Source organism: Armigeres subalbatus, chromosome 2 (assembly GCF_024139115.2).
Source record: "Armigeres subalbatus isolate Guangzhou_Male chromosome 2, GZ_Asu_2, whole genome shotgun sequence".
In the NCBI taxonomy this organism is placed as follows: Eukaryota; Metazoa; Arthropoda; class Insecta; order Diptera; family Culicidae; genus Armigeres; species Armigeres subalbatus.
The window spans coordinates 36,810,364-36,835,118 of record NC_085140.1 but is presented as its reverse complement, the minus strand read 5'-3'; the positions used below and the strand labels follow the sequence as shown (position 1 = coordinate 36,835,118).

General features: G+C 43.8%; 1 protein-coding gene and 1 long non-coding RNA gene across 2 annotated transcripts in view; both read left to right on the top strand.

Moving 5' to 3' along the window:
* Positions 1–1,005: 1,005 nt before the first annotated feature.
* Positions 1,006–12,360, top strand: LOC134218460 (uncharacterized). The gene is made up of 4 exons (XR_009981352.1): positions 1,006–1,413; positions 1,474–1,576; positions 1,633–1,754; positions 11,837–12,360. It is a non-coding gene; the product is annotated as an uncharacterized LOC134218460 (long non-coding RNA).
* A 2,313-nt stretch (positions 12,361–14,673) lies between these two features.
* LOC134218459 (hyccin-like) overlaps positions 14,674–24,755 on the top strand; it is an 83,753-nt gene continuing 73,671 nt past the window's right edge. Inside the window, exon 1 of the mRNA XM_062697468.1 lies at positions 14,674–14,990. The gene's annotated coding sequence lies outside the window, so the exon portion shown is untranslated. The remainder of the gene's footprint in view (positions 14,991–24,755) is intronic.

The window sequence follows — 24,755 nt, the reverse complement described above, 5'->3', positions numbered from 1 at the left end:
TCGTTTTGGTTCGAAAACTGATGCGGATTCGACTCTTTCGACCGAAAGTGATCTAAATTCGAAGTACAGTATCCCCCCGTTTAGCCGACGACTCGTGATCCGTCAGACGTTGCAACCCGAATAAAAAGTACAATAAAAAAACAGTAGCTTTTTTTGTTACAATACGAAAGAATACATTAAATTAACAATAAAAATTATTGTGGATTTTACAATACAAATACAATACAATTTATTGTGGAGCACCATAAAATGTATTGTTATTGGCACTTTTACAATAAAAACATAGGGTTGTTAGTTACCGTAACAGTAGGAAAATCCATTTTTTCTCATACATTTGGAAACCTAAAACAACAATTTCTATTGTTTTTGTATTGTCATAATTTTTTGATCAAAACAATGAAATTTATTGTTGCATAATTGTTTTTCCAATTGAAATTATAATTTTATTGCGATATCAACTCCAAATTGTTGCCCGACAACATTTGACAACGTAATTATTTATTTTTGAGCGTCTTAGCGGAATTTCACAATTATAAGGTTAAAAAATTTATATTTTTATTTACTTCTGCTTTTTTACTTAAGCTTTTGTATATCAACATATGCGTATTTCGTTTCTCAATTGAATCCCTAAAAGATTCCCTGTGGAATCCCCAAATAATTTCCGGCTGAATCTCCAAAAGAATCCATAAAATATTTCTTTCGAAATCCTCGTTTTTGATCTTGTTTGAATCAATTTCGGGGTGAATGGAAGAAGTTTCCGGAGGATGTTGGTTAGGGGTAGATTGGTTTCGCTGAGATAAAGGTTGACGCGGAGATTTTTTCGTCGTCCATAATTATGGGGCTCAATGAAACGGGATGCTTGATGGATTTTTGAATGATGCGGAGCAAATTTGCTCGTATGTACCCGAGTGAGTTAAATTGGTTTCGAGTTAGTGATCTTCCAGGATTGACTTTTTTTAAAAAGGTTCACCACAAATGGCTTCTTCGACCCCAAGCAATTGTTACGTTAAGTTTATTTTGATGTTGCTCTATTAAAGTTAAAACCACAAGCAAACAATTCGCAAAGGCACAAACAACATTTGGCGTAAAAAACTGTTCACGAAATTAAGATTGCCCTGTACACCAACCGCCACTTCGAAAATAAATCCATCCCTGCGGAAAACGAAAGGCCCATTCGCAAGGCGTCGCGGCAGCCTGACAAGAGTACCTAGGCCACATCAGCAAAAATTGAACGGCACTTTTTCGCTTCGTCTTCGCGAGTGGTAGCATCGCCGCCATCATCAGGCGACATCAACTAAAAGTGAAAAACTTTAGGCCACGAGGCGGAATCACTTTGTGGCAGAGTAATTGCCTTCGAGTTAGTGTGCTTTCGTCCGGAACGGTTACCTTTGCCAGCCAGAAGGTGTTCTCGAGGTAAGAGAATAATCAACATTCCGAGAGCATTTGATGCTAATAAAAATTTCGGTAATTCAGGCGACGGCACTAAATTCCGGAGTTCCTTCTGAGGAGAACGACTAAAGACTCCGATGCATGAAGTCTCCACTCGCCAGGAGTGTCAGAAGCCGTCTTATAGAAGGTAAATTCTCGCAATTCGGATAAAACAATGAAGCCCTAACCTCACACGGTACGCAGGTCATGCATCGAGAGCGGATCACGTGGAAACGCAGAAACACTACAATCGTCGGAACCCAGACACGAAACGGTTTAAGTAGTTGGTCAGCAACCAGATAGACCGAAAATACCCCATCTAACGGGTAAGTCCAAATGATTCAACCGAAGATCAATCGTGATAATGATGTGCGTGCCTTCCAGGGTGTTTTTGAAGGACTAACGTTTGGCTTGGCTGCGATTTGGTCAGACTGTTAGCTTGCGTGACCGCTACTCCACCGGATTACAGTTTCGTCGGAAAGGTTGTGCATATCTACCGGACGGGTAGAAGGATAGGATCACTTGACAGTCGCCGTCGGGTTGCGGATCGGTTTTGTCGGGTCATTGTGGAAGACGGTGACCGCTGTCTTCGGATAGCTTCTCCCAACCCACCGGACGATCAGATCGTTGGCTTCGGAAGGAACCGAAGCGGAGGCGGAAGCAGGACGAGAACGCTAATGGTGCAAAAATCTCGACGAGGGAATCAGACGCCTCGGAGAGATCCCATCCAGCAACGCGGTCGCACTGGACGGCCAGAGGGGTCTCCAGCGGAGGACGTTCGTTGGACGAGTGGCGCGATGGCACTGTGTGCGAGGCGGGCAATCCCGGCGGCATGTGAGCCGTCAGAAAGTTGGTAGGCCAGGGTGCACCCAAGAAGAAAATTCGTGAGTACGCATGAGGTTAGCTTGTAAGCAGAAGATTTAGAGAACATTAGGGAACATTAGATGACAGGAGCAATAGAAGAAACATCAATGAGCTTCGAATATATGTATTGATTGAGCATTCATGGCACTTGTCGAATTTCATTTAATTGTTGAGCATTTGTCCTCCAGTTTGTGTGCATTTTGTCCGCTTTAGCAATTACGCTCTACCGCTACCGGAGAACTCACAACACTGGCGCCCAACAAAACGAACCATTTAGTTTGTGGTTTGTAGATTTTTGAGTTTTTGGAAATTTGTGTTGAGTTTGTGGCACAATTTCTGTTTAGTAACACGTTAAGAACCTACCACTTATTTTATTAGTTGGCTAATCTTAGACCTTAAGGATCATGGATCCAGCAAGCCTGACAGAAGAAGAAATAGGTTACGAATTGGCGTTGCGCCACGTAACTAATCTTGGTTCACTTCCTCGCAGGGCGAGAGCCGTTCGTTTACGTGCTCTTATGCAGGAAGATGAAATCAAAAACACAATTTATGACACTTCTTCTCACGTTATGGAAGCTGTCGACAATATCAGTCAATGTCAATCGGAAGTGAGCAAAATAGTTTCGGAACTCGACGGAGCCTTCAAGCGCGGTGATCTTCCAGCAGTGCGTGTAATACGATCGCGTTTAATTCATTATCGCGATCGGTTAGCCATCGTGGAACCTCCGGGTAATCACAGTGAAACACATGCAACTTTGTCGCTACTGGTGCAGTTTTCGTTGGAGGATACAGACGACGCATTGGGAAGAACGAAGAAACAGGTGAGAACAAAAGTGAACAGTGATAGTGCGAAAAACACTGGTGCTGTTCCCAAAGGAACGATGCAGACTTCCACATCACCCGGAGCAAACTTTCGAGGATTCGACGAGAACGGAGATCCAAGGGAGCAGTCAAATGAAGAACATCAAGATTTCGTCATCCAAACCGAGGAAGTTAGACAACAATCCAGATCGACGCCAACAATGACCGATCCGTTAGCAGCACTTCCAACGCGAAATAGTCCAAATGTCCAGGGCAGTGAACACGGAGCAGAATCCCTAGAAGTTCAACGAGTGAATCGAGGAAGAGGTTACAGGAATGCGAGTCAACGTCCAACAGTCCAGAGTAGCAGGTATAGCCTACAGAAAGAATCCAGCATGCGTGAGCCAACATTTAGTAGCTTTGATCCACCTCCGTATGAGTCGAGAACAGAAGCAGTCGAGCCAGACGTCAGGGAGGATTTACACTTCCAGGAGTATAATCAGCTGCGCAATGAGCTGCTGCGCAACCTGAATCATCGATGGCAAAACCACGCTCCGTATCGAAACCAAGGTTGGCAAGATAATGTTCCGAGGCCGCTCTTCGAGGAAAGGAGGACGCTGAAAGCAATTCACAACTGGCCGTTCCGCTACAAGGGGGAAAAGGATGGCTCATCACTGAATACATTCCTGCAACGGGTGGAAACATTCGCCGCATCAGAAGAGATCGCAGATGATTTGCTGCTGAAAAGCGTCAAACATTTGCTGTTGGACGATGCTCTCAATTGGTACAGCAACATGTATGGTACAGGAGTATTCGGTTCCTGGGAGGATTTCAAACGCCTAATTAGACACGAGTTCCTACCAGCAAGCTACGCTTATATCTTGAGGGCAGAGGCCTACCACCGCATACAAGGCGAGGATGAGCCGTTCAGCAAATTCTACCAGGACATCTCGACTCTATTCCAATACGTTGATCCACCGATGAGCGATCTGGAGAAGCTGTTCATAATCAAGAAGAACATGAATTCAACGTACGCGCCCATCGCCGCTTCGCAGAACTCCATGCGATTGCTGGTGAAAGCATGCAAGGAACTGGATGAACTCCGGAAGCTGCAGCAATACCAGCGGCGGATCTCGCTGCCTTACGGTGCTTTGATAGAACCAGCTTTAGCCACTCCAAATCCATCACAGCGTCAAGCAAAACCACAGCAACCATTGCAACGTTTTGGAAGAGTCCATGCATTGGAAGCAGACAACGCGCAGAGCTACACAAGCGGTGAAGTACCGGTGGAAAGCGACTGTCCAGAAGAGGAAAGAATAGACCAGCGTATGGAGGCGATACTACAGCAAGTGAACGCTCTCAAACTACGATTCGACCGTCGTGAAGCAGTAGGTAGGCAAGTTTTCGACCAGCAGCGTCAACAATCGTCGGGCGGTAGTTCCAATCTCCAACAAGGACAGGCGCCTGAGGCAACAATCGCTCGTGGGCCACCTGCGGTGATAATGTGCTGGAATTGTGACGAAGAGGGACACCGTTTCATGGACTGTGCTAAACCACAGGCTGTGCTGTTCTGCTACCGCTGTGGACAGAAGGGATTCTCGCTACGAAGTTGTCCGACGTGCCGTCAACGTTCGGGAAACGCGATAGCGGGGAACCAATAACCGAGGGAGCAGAGTCCTCGCATCAAGTCAACGATCCCTCAACAATACCAGACACACTCGAGATCAGTTCACTGATCATCAACCCCGACAATGACAATCGCCCTCACGCAGTAGTAGAAGTTCTCGGCAGGCAGATTACAGGGTTACTCGATAGTGGCGCCAACTGCTCCATCCTAGGAGGCGATCACACGAGGTTAGCACAGGAGTTAGGACTACAGAAAACAGCACTTGAAGGAGGAATACGAACAGCCGACGGCACCGAGCACAGGATACAGTCCTACACTCGGCTACCGGTAGCATACAACAATAAGAACGAAGTCGTCACCATGTTGCTACTCCCAACTTTGCCGACGTGTGTGATTTTCGGAATGAACTTCTGGAACACTTTCGGCATCAAGCCTATATGTTGTACCATGACTCTGCAAGACGAGAAGGAAGAGAAGTCAAAACAGGAAGCGACAAAGGAGTTACGCACGGAAGAGCACACTCGACTCCAGGAAGCAATAAGTAAATTCCCGAAAGCAGAACCCGGAAAGCTGGGCAGAACGGATCGCTATACCCACCGCATCGACATAGGAGACGCAAAACCGCGGAAACAACGCTACTACCCGATGTCGAAGTACGTGCTGGATGAAGTGAACAAGGGGATCGACCGTATGCTGGAACTCGACGTGATTGAAGAGGCACTATTCTCGCCATGGAATAATCCGTTAGTAGCCGTGAAAAAGAAAACGGGTCAATATCGAGTATGCCTAGACGCGCGTCACCTCAACTCGGTGATGGTAAACGAAGGGTATCCAATACCTCAGATATCTGCGATCATGAATAATCTCAGTGGTTGCACATACATCTCAGCGATCGACCTGAAAGATGCCTTCTGGCAGCTACCGCTGGAAGCCAGTTCTCGTCCAGTTACAGCGTTTACGGTGCCACAGAGAGGTCACTTCCAGTTTAAGGTCGTGCCGTTTGGTCTGTGCACGGCGAGCCAGGCTCTGGCGCGTCTCATGACCCACTTGTTCGCTGACTTGGAGCCCCATGTGTTTCATTACCTCGATGACATCATCATCTGTTCCCGTACTTTCGATGAACACATTAAAATGCTGGAGAAGGTCGCCCAACGGTTGAAGGATGCGGGACTGACTATCTCCGCCGATAAATCGAAGTTTTGTTTGGAAGAGATGAAGTACCTGGGGTACGTGCTCAATCAAAGTGGATGGAACGTCGACCAGGAGAAGATTGAGTGCATAGTTCGGTTTCCAGTTCCGCAGTGCAGGAAGGAGGTGCAACGGTTTCTGGGCATGTCGAACTGGTATCGCAGGTTCATAGCGAACTTCTCGAGAATCGCAGTTCCTCTCACGGAGCTAACAAAGACAAAAGCGAAGTTTCGCTGGACAAGCGAAGCGGACGAATCATTTCTGAAGCTCAAATCAGCTCTCGTATCGGCACCAGTTCTAGCGATGCCCGATCACTGCAAGCCATTCGCCATCGCCTGTGACGCTAGCGACGTGGCGATAGGTGCTGTTTTGACCCAGGAAACTGACGGAGAAGAACACCCCATAGCATATTTCTCGCAAAAGCTATCATCCTCCGAGAGAAAATACTCAGTAACCGAGCGGGAGTGCCTCGCCGTTATCAGAGCGATTGAGAAATTCAGAGCGTATGTGGAAGGAACAAAGTTTACGGTGCACTGCGATCACTCGGCGTTAAGCTATCTCAAGTCCATGAAGAACCCGACGGCGCTCATGAGTCGCTGGATACTGAGACTTAACGCATTCGATTTTGATATCAAATACCGGAAGGGAGTCATAAACACAGTTCCAGACGCACTGTCGAGAATTGTAAACGCACTAGTGTTTTCGGCAGATGCTTCGGTCGATCAGTGGTATCAGCGGTTGGTTCAACGAGTACAGCAAGAGGGTGGCAAATTCCCGGATTTCCGCGTGGTGAACCAAGAACTCTACAAGAACTGCAGTTGCAAGAACCAAGAAGGAGCAGTAGAGCATAAGTGGAAGAAGGTCGTGCCACTCAATCAGCGAGCAGAAGTAATTGCGAAGTTCCACGATTCAACTTCAGGAGCGCATCTAGGCTTCCAGAAAACATGGCAGAAGATCCAACACCACTTCTACTGGCCCAAGATGATTGAAGACGTGGCTCGGTATGTTAGAAGTTGTGAAACTTGTAAAGCAAGCAAAGCCCCAAATAAAGCGATGATGCCAAACATGGGAGGTCTCAAGCCGGCTCGCGTGCCGTGGGAATTAGTATCAATTGACTTCGTCGGTCCGTTCACTCGCTCACGCATCGGGAACACGGTGATGCTCGTCGTAGTGGACTGGGTAACAAAATACGTCATCGTTCATCCAATGAGGTCTGCAGACTCGCTCAAAATGGTGGAATTTCTGGAAAAACAAGTTTTCCTTCGATACTCGCGGCCACGGATCATCCTCTCAGACAATGGAAAGCAGTTTCTTTCGGCGGCTTTCAAAGCTTTGATCTCCAAGCACAACATCATTCACATGAAGACCGCGTTCTACTGTCCGATGGTGAACAATGCCGAAAGAGTGAACCGCGTACTGATCACGTGCATACGTGCTCTCCTGGATGAAGATCACCGGGGGTGGGACGAGAACCTGCCAGCGATCGTCGCAGCTATAAACGGAGCAAAGCACGAAGCCACCGGTGTCAGTCCGCATTACGCCAACTTTGGCAGGGAGCTGATATTGCACACCGATCTTTACACTCAGCAGGAGTTGAATACGCCAGATGATCCCAAGGTAGCTCAAGACGTTCGTCTCTCAGCGATTCGCCGAATCCAAGAATTCATCATCCAACGCATCAAGAACAACCACGAGAAAACCAAGCAGCGTTACAACCTGAGGACACGGAACATCACGTTCAAGGTCGGTGATCTCGTCTGGCGAAGAACCTTCACACAGTCATCCAAGGTGGATCACATTAATCGCAAGCTCGATTCCAAGTTCGTTCCAGCTACAGTAGTCAAGATTATCGGAAGCAACCTATACATGCTGGAGGACGTACGGAATGGCAAGCGTGGTCAGTACCACGCCAAGGACATTAAACCCGACTAGTGCAGTACTTAACAAGCTATGTAAACAGCAAAAGCTGTCAACAACAGATGATCCACGGAGAATCAACAAAATACGCAAGGCGGTCAAGATTCAACGGTGCAGAACGAGGAGACAACACCCAAGGGAAGCAGAAGGTACGCAGTGAAACAACAAGCCGACAAGCTCCGGAAACACGGAGGACCTAGACGGTGCTGCTCCACGTAGAATTCAATTCTCGTCACCGGAATCAAGCTTCACCGTTCAGCGGCATCAACACGACAAACGTCATAGCAAGGCGTCAGTCAGGTGTGATGAGCAACAACATTCTACTAAACTACCTCTCCACCTTGACACTCCTTCAGCTATGTACGCAGCAATCGCTGCCAACCACAACCTTCATCGGAAAACAACATACGCTATGCGGTCATTACATCAAACAACACCAAGGCCAATCGGCCTACCACAGGCAAGGGAGACTGGAACTCTGAAGTTTGGAGTAAGAGGCTCCAGATGCCACTAAGAAACAAGCCAAATTGCGGTCCACCGCCCATTCCCATCGCGCCAGGGGATGGACCGTTTGCCGTTCACGATACGGGAGAAATCGTACCCTCTGATTCTGGAAACGGGACTTAGGGATCTCTGCAGTGCACCAGTTAGTGTCTTGGATAGGAGGAGTGGAGACCCGGAGTTGACGACCAAAAATCGGTTCAGCGCGGAGTTGATGCTTACGGCCACTATCAGGCGCAGCGGGATATCAGCTGGCAGTACTGGGAGAATGGAAGGCTTCGTATGAAGCCTAAAGCAGGCGCGGGAGATTGGAACCCTGAAAGTTAGTAGGGAGGCCCCAAGTACTAAAAACAGAGTCGGCGCGGCCGAAAAAGCAGAGTCGCTACATCCGACAGGCGGCGCGGGAGGTTGGGACCCTGAAAGCCAGTAAGGAGGCTCCAAATGCCATTGACAACCAAGCAAGCTATGCAAGCAGCAGCAGAAGCAAGGAGCTGCCAACGACGAGCGAAATCGCCACTAAAACACGATATACGGAAAAGGCTAGAGGACCAACGACAAGAAACGAAACCTCGCCATCCTTGCCATCGACCACCACATCAGATACAGCTGCAAACACGGTCACTACCACATCATCCGAAAAAACATCGATCAGCGTTTAGCCGACTGGAGCCGGCGTACAAGCAGCATTGCCTACACAACAACAATCTTCCGAGAAGGCAAGCTAGCGACAAAGCTCCGTCTGAACGACATTGACTGATACAGGCATGGGTCTAGAACGCAGTGGTAGTCTGTTACATGGGGGTCACTACGAAAAACTCTACCGAAGCAACGCGACCGGGGGGCGCGGTAAAACCTCCTATTGGGCTCGTAGTGATTTAGGATTCGGAAATGTTTCCTTTTCTCAAACGTAGCAGTCAGTATCCACTGATCTCGTTCTTTTTATTAGCCAACTTTAGTGTACATTTTCGTTACATGTAAGATCTCTAGTTTTATTGTAGCTTCTAAAACTAGTGTAGATCAGTTTTGAGTGTTTTGCCACAGGACCGGCATAGCACAGATGATGGGACAAGAAAAGCGCAGAGACTTTTGCTCATTAGTGAGCGTTCAGATCACCTCTGGCAGGACTCGCTGCCGTTATGTTTGTTTTGATTATGTTTGAGCTTTTGGATCTGGCGAGCAAAGATGCTTGCGTTTGTTAGTTATGTTGTAGTTGTCAAAATCTTAAGGTCTGCTTAAGTCGATGACGTTTGATCTGCTCTGTCTCTCTGCGACTTCTTAATGAAGTGAATCTAAGAGTTTTTTGTGAGCTGCCTGTCAGCGCTCACAAAAAACTCTGCGCCTGTGGTAAGGTTGTGTTACGTTAAGTTTATTTTGATGTTGCTCTATTAAAGTTAAAACCACAAGCAAACAATTCGCAAAGGCACAAACAACATTTGGCGTAAAAAACTGTTCACGAAATTAAGATTGCCCTGTACACCAACCGCCACTTCGAAAATAAATCCATCCCTGCGGAAAACGAAAGGCCCATTCGCAAGGCGTCGCGGCAGCCTGACAAGAGTACCTACACGGAAGAAAAAAAGTACCCAAAATTGAGTACTTTTAAACTTACTTTTGAGTTATTTTTTCTCTTCGCTTTCATCCACTCTTTCTTTTGTTGTCAAAAACAAAAGAGCCAAACAATCCAACGACGCCAGTTCAATACGGGAAGCCAATTTTGAGTTTTATTACCTGAGGTCGAAATTGAGTGAATTAAACTTAAATTTGGGTCAATAAATTTTCCGTTGGGTACTTTTTTAACATGGGAGTAAAGGCAAACTACTTCGACCCTACTTACTCAATATTGGCTTCCCGTACGGATGTTCGAGGTTGGGTGAATTAAACTCACTATTGGGTAGTTTATTTCTTCCGTGTAGGCCACATCAGCAAAAAATTGAACGGCACTTTTTCGCTTCGTCTTCGCGAGTGGTAGCATCGCCGCCATCATCAGGCGACATCAACTAAAAGTGAAAAACTTTAGGCCACGAGGCGGAATCACTTTGTGGCAGAGTAATTGCCTTCGAGTTAGTGTGCTTTCGTCCGGAACGGTTACCTTTGCCAGCCAGAAGGTGTTCTCGAGGTAAGAGAATAATCAACATTCCGAGAGCATTTGATGCTAATAAAATTTCGGTAATTCAGGCGACGGCACTAAATTCCGGAGTTCCTTCTGAGGAGAACGACTAAAGACTCCGATGCATGAAGTCTCCACTCGCCAGGAGTGTCAGAAGCCGTCTTATAGAAGGTAAATTCTCGCAATTCGGATAAAACAATGAAGCCCTAACCTCAAACGGTACGCAGGTCATGCATCGAGAGCGGATCACGTGGAAACGCAGAAACACTACAATCGTCGGAACCCAGACACGAAACGGTTTAAGGGTCCGTTCACAAATTACGTAACGCAAAAATCTGGGTTTTTGACCCCCTCCCTCCCCCCCGTAACAAAAAGTAACGTTTTTGGTACCCCCTCCCTCCCCCGTATAATGCGTAACTGTGAAATTTTTAAGGCATATTTTCTTTCCTTCTCTGGAGCATGTGGGTTTTAGTATTTTTAACACTGTTAGAATAGAAACTAGTAGCTAGTAGAAACGAAAAAATAATTTGCGACCATGATCATTCAAATAATTAAGGGGTCGTACACCTATTACGTAAGCACTTATGGGGGAGCGGGTGGTCTGTCGTTTTCTTACGTTGGGAGGGGGGGTCGAAAATACCCGAAAAATTACTTACGTAATAAGTGTATGACCCCTACGCGGAGATGTTCTGTCGAGAAATATTATATTCGCTTAGTGTTTTTACGCATATCACTCCCGCTATGTGCTTGATTTAGATAATGACTAACGCGATAACGACAGACATATAATTTTTAAATTGAACTTTTCAGGCTGTTGAAGTGGTTGAGCTAAAATGTAATTGTTTAGAATGAAAACTCTCTGTGGTTTCGGTCATTTTATAAAATAATATAATTTGTAGAAATCGTGAATATTCATCGTGAAACACAAATGCCTCGAAATTTAGCTATAATTTTTCGAATAAAGCTCGCTGTCTTTTAGAATTTATTTATAAAAACACCAAAAAAGCCTGTTCTGAGCTAAAAAGTAAAAAACCACAAAAACTAACATGGGACACTTATGGGTAGTATGGTAGTGAAGAGGATAGGTTTATGCGTGTTCATCGTCTTGATCAAGACATGTTAGCAATTACTTCAATCAGTGATTAAGAAAAAAACATTTAAAATACATTTTTATTCGCGTTATGCGTAACATTTGGTAGTACCCACCCCCTCCCCCACCTTTTGGTGTAACAAAGTATAACGCAAGTTGGACCTCCCCCTCCCCCCACAAGCGTTACGTAATTTGTGAACAGACCCTAAGTAGTTGGTCAGCAACCAGATAGACCGAAAATACCCCATCTAACGGGTAAGTCCAAATGATTCAACCGAAGATCAATCGTGATAATGATGTGCGTGCCTTCCAGGGTGTTTTTTGAAGGACTAACGTTTGGCTTGGCTGCGATTTGGTCAGACTGTTAGCTTGCGTGACCGCTACTCCACCGGATTACAGTTTCGTCGGAAAGGTTGTGCATATCTACCGGACGGGTAGAAGGATAGGATCACTTGACAGTCGCCGTCGGGTTGCGGATCGGTTTTGTCGGGTCAGAAGCAGGACGAGAACGCTAATGGTGCAAAAATCTCGACGAGGGAATCAGACGCCTCGGAGAGATCCCATCCAGCAACGCGGTCGCACTGGACGGCCAGAGGGGTCTCCAGCGGAGGACGTTCGTCGGACGAGTGGCGCGATGGCACTGTGTGCGAGGCGGGCAATCCCGGCGGCATGTGAGCCGTCAGAAAGTTGGTAGGCCAGGGTGCACCCAAGAAGAAAATTCGTGAGTACGCATGAGGTTAGCTTGTAAGCAGAAGATTTAGAGAACATTAGGGAACATTAGATGACAGGAGCAATAGAAGAAACATCAATGAGCTTCGAATATATGTATTGATTGAGCATTCATGGCACTTGTCGAATTTCATTTAATTGTTGAGCATTTGTCCTCCAGTTTGTGTGCATTTTGTCCGCTTTAGCAATTACGCTCTACCGCTACCGGAGAACTCACAACACAATGTAACAGAATGCAATCATTCATGCAGGTACATAGTCTGTCGAACCAACCAGCAGAACCTGTCGACGGCAAAATAGACTTTCATCGTGAATCGACTTTCCTGCGAATTACAAATTCTTTGGCCCTATTGGTTTACCTCTTACACGAAGTTCCCATTTTTTCAAGTTTAGCATCAGCACATAAGCCCGAAACTTTGCTTCATTTGAACAGAGGATTCCTTTCAGCCCATATTTCAACCAAGTCAAGCCATATTTCAACGACTGCAGGCAGACACTTGTTCATGTTTTCCGTCTTGATCTTTTGGTCGAAAACGGACGGATCTTCGGCGACCAGCCTACCAGCACAACGGATATGGAATCTTGCACATTGTTTCACTAATCGCACCGCCCGAGCACAACTCCTGCTGCGTTGATACCCTTCCGAATGTTGCGCATCCAGTCCCAAACAAAATGGAACCAATAAATTGTGGTCCGCGTGCTCGTCCTCGTCTTCGCATAAATCCAGAATTCTCATCAGCAAATAACTCATCTCTCAATGTAACTCGAACGCAAGGAGAGACGAACTTCTTGAGTAATGATTTTGTGAGCTTCCCCCGGCTTCCTGCGACGTCACTTGAAATATACACTTTCTATGACTATGACTCTTTCATATAACGTTTCTTCTCAGAGGGCACATATGTTTGCACGTTTCCTGATAGTTGCTATTGGGCTACTAAATATTTCTGGTCCCTTCGATCGTGAACCGCACGTATTTCTCGTGAAATCGCTCCACTGCCACTCGATTTTGAGTTTTGCTTGAAACGCTTTTGGATTTCCTTAACCTGGGAGGACATTGCTTCATACCGTAGCCATCACCGCTGAAGTGATTTTTTGACGACCTCAGTTTATCCAGAAAAGGCTTCAAAATATGTTCGCAGTAACAGCTGCAAAGCAAAATATCAGAAAATACTTTTTTATTCTGATTAAAGCGCACTTACCTTATGGATTTCTGTTGTGGCGAATCTTCAATCAGAATAACGTCGAAGGATTTCTATATGGAAATTGAAACACAACCCCAGAATCAAAACAGACCTAGCTCGTTGTTGTTCAGCATTCATGCCAACAAAATGCTTAGAGTTGGCTGGCATATCGCAAATTAATGAAGGTCAAATCGGGGCTGATGTCATGTCGTCTCTTTTGGCTTCCAACAGTAGCTCTCGAGTCAACTCAAGCATCTTTTGTAGCCGAGTGGCCCTCCAGATATTCTGTACTATCATCGGTACGGAACGAGCAGAACAACCAGGAATTATGTTTTCCAGGCAGCGAGAATCGTGTGCCGGAAAACCTTGTCATCAAGAACCAAATTGATGTCGCAGAACTCTTTCCTGCAGGATTTCAATTTATACCTTCGAATCAGTCGGTATCTGTGTCCAAATTTGTAAATATTATTATTGAAAGTTGATGTAACAACAAAAACTATTGTAAATCTATGGTATGAACAATATACTCTGTCGAGATAATACATTTTATTGTAATTTTGTTGTAAATACAATAGATTGGTTTATTAGTATAAAAAAACCGTACAATACAATCACAATATTTTTTATTTTTTCTCATAAATTTTATTGTTTTTGTACAGTTCACACCATTTAACCTAAGGTTTTTTTCTTTTCGGGAAGCAAATCACTCGTGCGAGCGAATGATTTCTGAGACTCTGAGAGCACTCGCAATTGCAGACGTTTTTTACTCTAAGCAAATGACAGATTTACTCTCATGCAAATATAAACAAAAACATAAAACTTGTTTTTCGGCCACAAAATCTAATTTCATTCCTATTTTTGCAGTGCAAGCGAAAAATTTGCACTCGTGCGAGCGAAAAATTTGCTAGTGCTGCACTAGCAAGTGCAATTTCGTTTCTGAGAGTTGAAAATTTTTAACGCTTAGCAGTCACACATTACAAGCGAGCGTTTGCTAACGAGTTGTCATTTGTTTGCATGCAATCACTTTCAGTGTAGTCAGACAGGCAAATTTTTGACAGTTGTCACTTTCTGCGAGCAAAATGCTCGTTGCGAGTGATTTGCTTGCAACGTCTGAGGGCACCTTCAAGTCCAGATCTGAGAGAGAGAAGTCAGCTCACTAACAGATCGTTTATTCACTATGTCTTCTTCTTCTTTATTTGTCTGGAAACCGTGGAAACTCAACAAATCAAATAGGGCCATTTGAAATGTTATCCGCAAGAATTTTAGTTCGCTTTCGAAGAAAACATTCTCCTACTCCTGAAATACGGTCCTGTGAATTGAACAAATAAAGTCAAAATCATCTGCTAAAGAAGAACGTCAAAAACGCTAGACGAAGAAAATCTTCGCAAAGTGAACAGCAGCAAAATTTCGATGTCGTCAGTTCGTGGATTAAAATTCGCCGTAGTCGTTGGATAAAAGCTGGTTTTCGCAAAAAAACAACAAAAAGGCAACAAATTATTGGTTTAAGTTGTAGGATTGCTCCATCGGTTCGGTGCTACTCCGGAGCAAGTGCGAAAAGTGAGTTCCTTTTGGTGGGATTGTTGTTAAGTACGGGGGTGATTACGGTTCGATTTTTCGCATTCTTATCGCTGACTGGTTGGAACTTGGGTATCACGGGAAAACCCTGGTTTTTCATTCGGGGTCCCTTGTTGCAGATTGCGGATGAAGATTGAGTGTATTCTGATGGGAGTTGCTTAGAATTTGTCCTTGGGCGCTGTTCTGTAAGAGTAGTGGGAGTGTAATATGCCTGTCCAGAGTGACCAGAGGTCTTGCCCAAGGACGAAGTTGTGACAGCAGTGGTGCATCTTATACAAGAAAGTTAGTGCGGTGGGCTGAACAAACCATCGGCCGAGCAACGAGCCATTTATTGGTCGATTTTTTCGTGTCATCCAAGTGTAATTTCCTGGAATAAAATCTGATTAGGCGTAAGTCATAGTGGAAGAACTTCAGTTCTCGTGATTGTCCCAAGAAAAAAAAAGCAAGATGATTAACAGGAATGGTGCTGATGTCATTGTAGGTGGAATTGAGAGTTGCGATGATGTGCTGGTTTCTTTTATTTAACCGCGTTGCCAGATTCTGCAACCGGATGCTGGGATCACCCTTCTAGAAGACAGTACGAATAGTTACTTTGTATGGTAACAAATAGTGTTTATAACTGGTGAAACTGTTATTCAATCATATTCAACGGAATTCGTAAGTACATGATAGTAATAATTGTTTATCTTATCAGAGTACTTATAATTGCTGTGAGCTCACGTAATCTCAAAGGTTACCTAAATTGATTAGTAAATATAGTCCATAGATGATGAATATCAACACAATTTTATTGTCTCGACGAATTTCAAAGATTTTTGATGTTGACGTAGTTGACGATACACCTCAAGGATCCTTCCTCTGTTCCTTGCTATTATGTCTCTAAATCAATACAATTATACTAAGGACACACCTGACACCTGTGGTACTTGTACCATGGTACAAGAGGACAAGAAAATTATTCCAAGATTATCTTTGATAAAGACAATAATCGGTACGGTACTCATTTCAAAATTCTTGTACCATGGTAATTATACCACCAGCGTGTCATTAGTATTACGGTGTAGATATTAACTCTACAACGATGATCTGCAGCTATACACATCAGGTGCTAAAGATAGCATAGACCAGCTCATCATGAACGTTAACAACGATTCGGCCCAAACAGATCTATAGGTCAGACGTTATAATTATCTGTATACAAATAAAATAACATAATAACATGAAAATGTTTTACTTATTTCCTCCACTGTTATAGTAATTAATAACCACTCCGGGTGGCTCAATAGCCGGAAAATAGGCAATTTACTTTGAATGAACTGAAGTAACTCCTATTCATATGCCACTGGGAGAGCTATGTCTTGTTCGGCTGCATCCCTCATGCGACAAATCCACTTTCGCCATCCAGTGGAATGTAAATGGATACTTCCATAACCTGCTTAGATCTGGTGATTCATGACATGAAACCTGCAATACTAGCACTACATGAGGTATCCGCGATCCAACGTCTGTTACCATGAGGAATACCTGGGAAAGAAATACCAATGTTTTTTTTACAAAAAGTGTACTTAACCTTTTACCACTCGGTGACTGTCATAGTTTAGATCTCGGTCTACGTTCCAAACGGCAAATTGGCAAAATTAGAAAATCAGCTGGACGAGACCCTTGACCAGATTTCAGAGCCAATAATCCTTCTTGCAGATGTCAGTCATAATCGAGCTTGAGGACGTCAACAGTCACCATCGAGCTTGGGGTAGCGAAGCATCATCATTGCCAACCTTGTCAACCGGCGAAACTTTATTATATTATGTATGGTGGATCACTCACATTCTTACGCGGCCAAGCAGAATCTGCGATAGATATTTCGCTCGTATCGGCTCTCTGTCTGGGCTACTCCCTTTACTCCCACCCACTTAGCCTGTGTCGACCTTGCTAACATTGGCCGAACTGGACCCCGCCTCACGAAGGGTGTACACGGGGCAGAGCTGAGGTATAGGCGGACAATCATAAACGCATGGTTAGAGAAATTAGAAGGAGATACGGAGAAATGGAAAGACCGACATAACCGGAAAGAACAAGTCGTCCTGTATAGACTGCGAACAGGACATTCCAGGATATCGCACAACTTCTCTGGAGGATCACCATTTCACAAGAAATGCGATATTTGCAAGGGATCAGTACAAAAGGCCGAATCATAAAAGGCCGAAAATGTTCTAACATATCACAAAAGGCCGAACCACGAAGGGCCGAATGACACAAGGGGCCGAATCTCAAAAGGCCGAATCATTACAAAAGTGTCAATCTTCCAATCAAGAGAACTAGGAATATTAGGTTTAGTCTTAGGGGTCATTTAATAATGATGTCACAGTTTTAAGGGGGGGGGGGGGGTCTAAGATTTTGTGACAGTATACAGGCCAGACTCGATTATCCAGAGGCTCGATTAACCGGAGGCTCCATTATCCGGGGCTCGATTATCCGGAGAAAATGGCTCGATTATCTGGAGTAATATTTTTACCCATCTTACAAAAATAGAAATGTATTATCAGTGTGTATCCGTAACGTATCCAATATGTGCAAGACACCTATAGTAATGATAGTGCCTTTCTCGCTTACCTAAGGGACTGTTCACAAATGACGTTATGCTTTAGGGGGGAGGGAAGAAGTCAGATCAAGCGTTACGGTCCGTACAAAAAAAATAAACCTTCCATAAAAAAGGGACAATTTTGAACCTCCATCCTCCCCCTCGTAACAGTTTTTTTGTATGTAAGGTTTAATTGGTTTGTATGAATCGTAACGCACGGCCTAATTTTTTGGATACAAAAAGTGTGACATAGAGGAGAGGAGGATTGAAAATGGCCATTTTTTGCGTTACGTAATTAATGGATCTTCCCTTAATTATGAAATGAATATTTTCATTTTCTAAAGAATCACCAAGGTGGCCAAGGTGATCCATACAGAATGTGAAATTAATTCCGTTGTTAGAATGTCGAATCAACAGTCAAATGGTGCTATGCAATGAAATTAATTATTTTTTGTTTTATTTCACGGATGTTCCGGAGTTTTAGGAAGGCCACAGCATGTATAAGCCACAACATTAGTGCATACTTATAATACAAAAACAAATGCATCAGAAAAATCTTGGTGATCAACGATAAAAGCGGTATCGGTATAAAATTATTTGGCCGAAATAGACATATGGCCGATAATGTCGTTCGGCCGAACTGGTCATTTGACTGAAAAGTCGGACAGGACAGTCGAATAGGTCATTTAGCCAAAAAATGCCTAGATCGTTTGGTAGAAAAGGGTCATTCGGCCCGAGCTGCCAAAAAAAAAAAAAATCGTTTGGCCGAAAATACTGCTTGGCCGGACGAAGTGACATAAGGTCGAAAACCGTTTCCGACGTACGGCCGAACTGATAATTTGGCCGAAAAAGACGTTTGCGTATCGGACAAATGGAATTCGGCTAGATAGCTTTCGGCTTATCGTATTATTCGGCCATGTGGTATTCGGTGAAATGACTTTCAACCAAGCGACCCTCCGTCTTTTGAAAGTTTTCTCGTAGAATTTCCGAAGAATTACTAATAGACAACATAAGGAATTTCACGTAGAAATCCAAAGAAATTCCGTAAAAAACCAGTTGAAAATCCGTTGGAAACAGTTTTTGTGAAACTTTAAAAAAATCACAAGGAAATTCTGTTAATTCGAAGCATGTATGCCTGGTGGGATAGGAAAACTCCTAATCAATTTCCCATGAAAATTTCGAAAGGAATTCCCGTGAAAACTTTAGAGCAATTCCTGTTGAAATTCGAAAAACTTGGAAGAATCTCCTGGGACAGCTCATTAGGTTTTCCCGGGGAAATTAAAAGGATTCTTCCGTTAATGTCTTAAAATATTCTAAAAAAAAAACTTTACGTTAAATTAAAAAAATCGCCCATCAAAATTATGACAAACGTTGCCGCCGACGATTTTCGGATCGGCGCTGACATCTAACGGTAGTCAGAATCCATGAACGGACCAACGGGATATTTTATTAGATGTTATATAACCAAAATAAAGATTATTTGAGCAAAAGTTAAATTTTCAGCAACAACAAAAAATGGCTCGATTATCCGGAGTGAATTTTTTTCAGCACTCCGGATAATCGAGTCCGGCCTGTATATGCGATTCACGGCAGTATACTAGGTATACAAAAAAGCGTGACAGAGGGGGAGAAATCACAAAAAGTAGTGGACGTCATATTTGAATAGCCCCTTATTATGCTGTCCGATGAATAAAAACTTGTCTACGGGTTTTGTAACTAGTACCAGCGATTTAATCAATCTCATTCAGTTGAGGTATTCAACGCGAGTTCAACGTCGAAGTTCAATCTTTCAATAGAAAGAAGTTGTATGACGCTGTTTACTGGGTCAATTTGAATCCTTATATATTGTATAATAAATCAATCAGTAATTAAAGGATCAATATAACTAAACACTGTATACATATAAATATTAGGCTAGCACCACCTAACACTTTAAAATAACGGAGTAATCTAAAAGTTCCCTTTTTTTCTTCCTTTGCTGATGTATTAAACTAATCATCATCAGTAGTACTTAGAAAAGTCAAATTCTTAAATCTGATGCAAGAGCCCGGATTCATGACTCAAAAAATCGATTCGCGGATTTGCATCAATGCGCACTACTCACTACTCATCTAGTTGCGACATCAGAAGCTGTCCAAATCGACTTCCCAATATATTACGTTTTTAGCTGAAAGCTTTATAGCTCACGGTTCCCCAGTGTATTTCATTTCCTCCAAATTTAAGAGAAACTGACTTTTGGCAACAAATTACAAAATAATGCGAATATTCTAAATTATATTAGGTATTTGAATAAAAAAAGAGCGAATAAACTCGGCAGTGCAACAAACTTTGTTACCCTGCCGAGTTCATTCGGCCTTTTGTGATTCGACCTTTTGTGGTTTTGGCCTTTTGTGCATTCGGCCTTTTTTTTCCTTCGGCCTCTTGTTTTTCGGCCTTTCGTAGTAGACCCATCTCTAACACCCCTAACACTGCGGACCACGTACTATCCGAATGACCCCATCTGGAACACCTTAGAACCATTTATCTGTTGGGAAGCATCAGAGGCGTGCTCCGAAACAACAAGGCGAGTGGAACAATACGTATTCTATTTCTTAAAGCAGCAGGCATTTTTACGCTAATTTGACCCCTCCTTTGCCAGATATTCAGCACCAATGTATAAGATAGGAAAGATAGCATAGAATCAATCACTACACAATCTCAGACTAGGCGATACCCTTCAAGTCCCTCTAGTTATTAACGCTGTTTCTCTATTCTATTAACGCTGAGATGAACCAGCCTCGGGCCGTATAAGATACCCTCCCCTAGGATATATTATCTTGATGAGATGGGTGAGCTTACGCCATTAGCACTGAGATGGCAACCAAAGACATATCCTGTCGTGGTGGTATCACATGTTGACTATTTTTGTTTGGTGCCGCGCCACATATCTGGCGTTGACGTTGACCACCGCTGACCGTTGACCATAACCAGCATATGAAGGGTTGTAGCACAAAAAGATTATAGACCAAACGAAGAAGGAACAAATTTTGAAAATCTGATCGAAACAAAAAATAAGAATATGATAGAAAAATATTGATATGCTAAGAATATGCTTCTGAACTAAAACCCATCCCCATATGAGATGCTTAAAGATTTTCCTAAAAGCTAAGTCAAGAAGCTTCGTTGCAAGAAGCTCCTTTCAAGTGGTTCGGAAGCCTCCCTTCAAGAGGCTCGGAAGCCTCCTTTCAAGATGCTCGGAAGCCTTCTTTTAAGAGGCTCGCAAGCCTCCTTTCAAGAGGCTCGTAAGCCTCCTTTCAAGAGGCTCGTAAGCCTCCTTTCAAGAGGCTCGGAAGCCTCCTTTCAAGAGGCTCGGAAGCCTCCTTTCAAGAGGCTCGGAAGCCTCCTTCCAAGAGGCTCGGAAGCCTCCTTTCAAGAGGCTCGGAAGCCTCCTTTAAAGAGGCTCGGAAGCCTCCTTTCAAGAGGCTCGGAAGCCTCCTTTCAAGAGGCTCGGAAGCCTCCTTTCAAGAGTCTCGGAAGCCTCCGTTCAAGAGGCTCGGAAGCCTCCTTTCAAGAGGCTCGGAAGCCTCCTTTCAAGAGGCTCGAAGGCCTCCTTTCAAGAGGCTCAGGCCTCCTTTCAAGAGGCTCAGAAGCCTCCTTTCAAGAGGCTCAGAGCCTCCTTTCAAGAGGCTCAGAGCCTCCTTTCAAGAGGGCTCAGAGCCTCCTTTCAAGAGGCTCAGAAGCCTCCTTTCAAGAGGCTCAGGCCTCCTTTCAAGAGGCTCAAGCCTCCTTTCAAGAGGCTCAGGCCTCCTTTCAAGAGGCCTGGAAGCCTCCTTTCAAGAGGCTCAGAAGCCTCCTTTCAAGAGGCTCAGAAGCCTCCTTTCAAGAGGCTCAGAAGCCTCCTTTCAAGAGGCTCAGGCCTCCTTTCAAGAGAGCTCAGGAAGCCTCCTTTCAAGAGGCTCAGAAGCCTCCTTTCAAGAGGCTCAGAAGCCTCCTTTCAAGCAGCTCAGGAAGCCTCCTTTCAAGAGGCTCAGAAGCCTCCTTTCAAGAGGCTCAGAGCCTCCTTTCAAGAGGCTCAGAAGCCTCCTTTTATAGAGGCTCAAAAGCCTCCTTTCAAGAGGCTCGAAAACCTCCTTTCAAGATCCTTTCTAGAGGCTCAGAAGCCTCCTATCAAGAGACTCAGAAGCTTCATTTCAAAAGGCTCAGAAGCCTCCTTTCAAGAGGCTCAGAAGCCTCCTTTCAAAAGGCTCAGAAGCCTCCTTTGAAGAGGCTCAGAAACCTCCTTTCAAGAGGCTCAGAAGCCTCCTTTCAAGAGGCTCAGAAGCCTCCTTTCAAGAGGCTCAGAAGCCTCCTTTCAAGAGGCTCAGAAGCCTCCTTTCAAGAGGCTCAGAGCCTCCTTTCAAGAGGCCTCAGGAAGCCTCCTTTCAAGAGGCTCAGAAGCCTCCTTTCAAGAGGCTCAGAAGCCTCCTTTCAAGAGAGCTCAGAAGCCTCCTTTCAAGAGGCTCAGAAGCCTCCTTTCAAGAGGCTCAGAAGCCTCCTTTCAAGAGGCTCAGAAGCCTCCTTTCAAGAGGCTCAGAAGCCTCCTTTCAAGAGGCTCAGGCCTCCTTTCAAGAGGCTCAGAAGCCTCCTTTCAAGAGGCTCAGAGCCTCCTTTCAAGAGAGCTCAGAAGCCTCCTTTCAAGAGGCTCAGAAGCCTCCTTTCAAGACGCTCGGAAGCCTCCTTTCAAGAGGCTCAGGCCTCCTTTCAAGAGGCTCAGGCCTCCTTTCAAGAGGCTCAGGCCTCCTTTCCAAGAGGCTCGGAAGCCTCCTTTCAAGAGGCTCAAAAGCCTCCATTCAAGAGGCTCAGAAGCCTCCTTTCAAGAGGCTCAGAAGCCTCCTTCCAAGAGGCTCAGAAGCCTCCATTCAAGAGGCTCAGAAGCCTCCTTTCAAGAGCCACAAAAGCCTCCTTTCAAGAGGCTCGGAAGCCTCCTTCCAAGAGGCTCGGAAGCCTCCTTTCAAGAGGCTCGGAAGCCTCCTTTCAAGAGGCGTGATGAAACTTTTATTTGCTACCGAAAAGTGAATCCTTTAACTGACTCATAACAAATCATCAGTACATTATAGATAATAACAGTTGGTTTGGAAACGATAAGCCTGAATAGTGAACTCTCTGTAACTCGATATTTTCTTTTACTTGATGAAATTCAAAGTCCCTTGAATTTTGCATACTGCGTTACCTCCGTAAGTCGATATCTCCCTTATTCGATATTCTCTAAGTCTAAGTAACTTCTCAAACCATTTTCACCTCGCTAACTCGATGTTGAATAAGTTCATACGCATAATATAAACGATGTCGGGCCATTAGGCCGAATGCCGTTTGGTCGAATGTTGTTTGACCGAAACGTTAAAAAAACTTATATTGTGAGTAATGAGTAGTAGGAATTACATGCAATGTGCAGCGAGAAGTGAGGAATGAGACATTTCGCACATCTCTTAATAGGAAATAGGAAGTGAATAGTGAAAAGTGATAAATAAGAAGAAGAAGAGAATTGAAAAATGAAGTAATAATTTAGAAGTGAGAAGTGAGGAGTGAGAAGTAAGAATTGAGAAGTACACACTTAAAATTCTAAATTTTACGATTGCTGAAAATCCAACAGCTGGGATCTCGGCAATAATTTTGATGAATCTTGGTAATCTTTACCGAGATCTCGGTATAAAGTTAACTTTGGCGAATTTCGGTTAAATTATGACGAAATAAATGAATCACTGAATCACAATTTAACCGAGATCTCGAATCACCAAAATAATTTAATAATTTAAGTGTGTAAGAAGCAAGAAGTGAGGGGTGACAAATTCGAAGTGAGAAGTGAAAAGTGAGAAGTGAAAAGTGAGAAGGGAGAAGCAAGAAGAGAAGAGAAATACACAAATAAAGCTTTAAGAAAAGCAAGGAGAAAACGAGTGAGAGTGAAAAATGAGAAAGGAAAAGCAAAGTGAAAAGTAAATTGTAAAAAGCGAGAAGTGAGAAGAAAGAAATGTGAAGTGAGAAGTAAGAATTGAGAAGTGAGCAATGAAAAATTCGAAGTGAGAAGGAAAAGCAAGGATAGAAGAAAAATGAATAATTCTCGCTTATGTACGATTTACCAAATTATATTTTGAAGGGTCATCTGACCAACGACCAATTAACCAATTTTTATGGGTCATATGGTACTACGACGTCAGTTCCTTGATTTCATACACTAGTGAAGTGAGAAGTAAGAATTGAGAAGTGACAGATAAGAGGTCAGAAATTAGAAATAAATAGTTTACGAAGTGAGAAGTGAAAAGTGAGAGGTCAGAAGTTGGAAGTAAAAAGTTTGAGAAGTGAGAAGTAAAAAAATGATAATAAAACAGTGAGAAGTAAGAAGCAAGAAGTGAAAAGTGAGAAGGGAGAAGCAAGGAGCGAGAAGTGTATAGTGAATGGTGAGAAGTGCAATGTGACTAGTGTAATGTGTGTACCTAGTGAGAAGTAAAAAGTGAGATTGGAGAGAGAACTGAGAAGTAAGAGGGCAAATAGAAAAAAGCGCAAAATGAGGTGAAAATTGGATTTTTTTTAACTTAATTTTTGTTTCTTCTCATCATTCCTTCTCCTTCTTTTTTGCTTTTTTTGAGAAGTTAGAAGTGAACAATTTGTGAAGAAAGAACTGCGAAGTAAGAAGTGTTCGAACATTTTTTTTTTTAATTCTTTATTAAAGTGGAGTGTTCGAACATTTAATTTCCTCAATTCTAATTTTTCACTATTCATTTCTAACGTCTCACTCACGTCTTACTTCACTTAATAAGGAAATCAATTTTAACTATTCGGTCAAACGGCATTCGGCCAAATGGCATTCTGTCGAATGACCCTAAACTCTACATGTTATGAAAAGTGTTTGATATTTTGGAAGAAAAGTCTAGATTATTGCAAGCTGCTTCAAAGGAGGTATCATCAAAGGCCAGGTTTGAACAGGTTTCGACTATATTCAGAGTCCCGCTAGTAAAACCTAAAAAATAAAGGCAACATCACTACTAGGTGAAGTTGGTTTTTAGTATTTTTTTGCTACGAGAAAGGCTCCAACACCGATAGGTGGATTAATCAGGGTGTTTGTTTGGTAATCGGTTTGAATTGATCACTAAGACATATTTTTGGCAGCACTTCACGGCTTGATTAAACACAATCATTGTATGAATCATATCAATTGT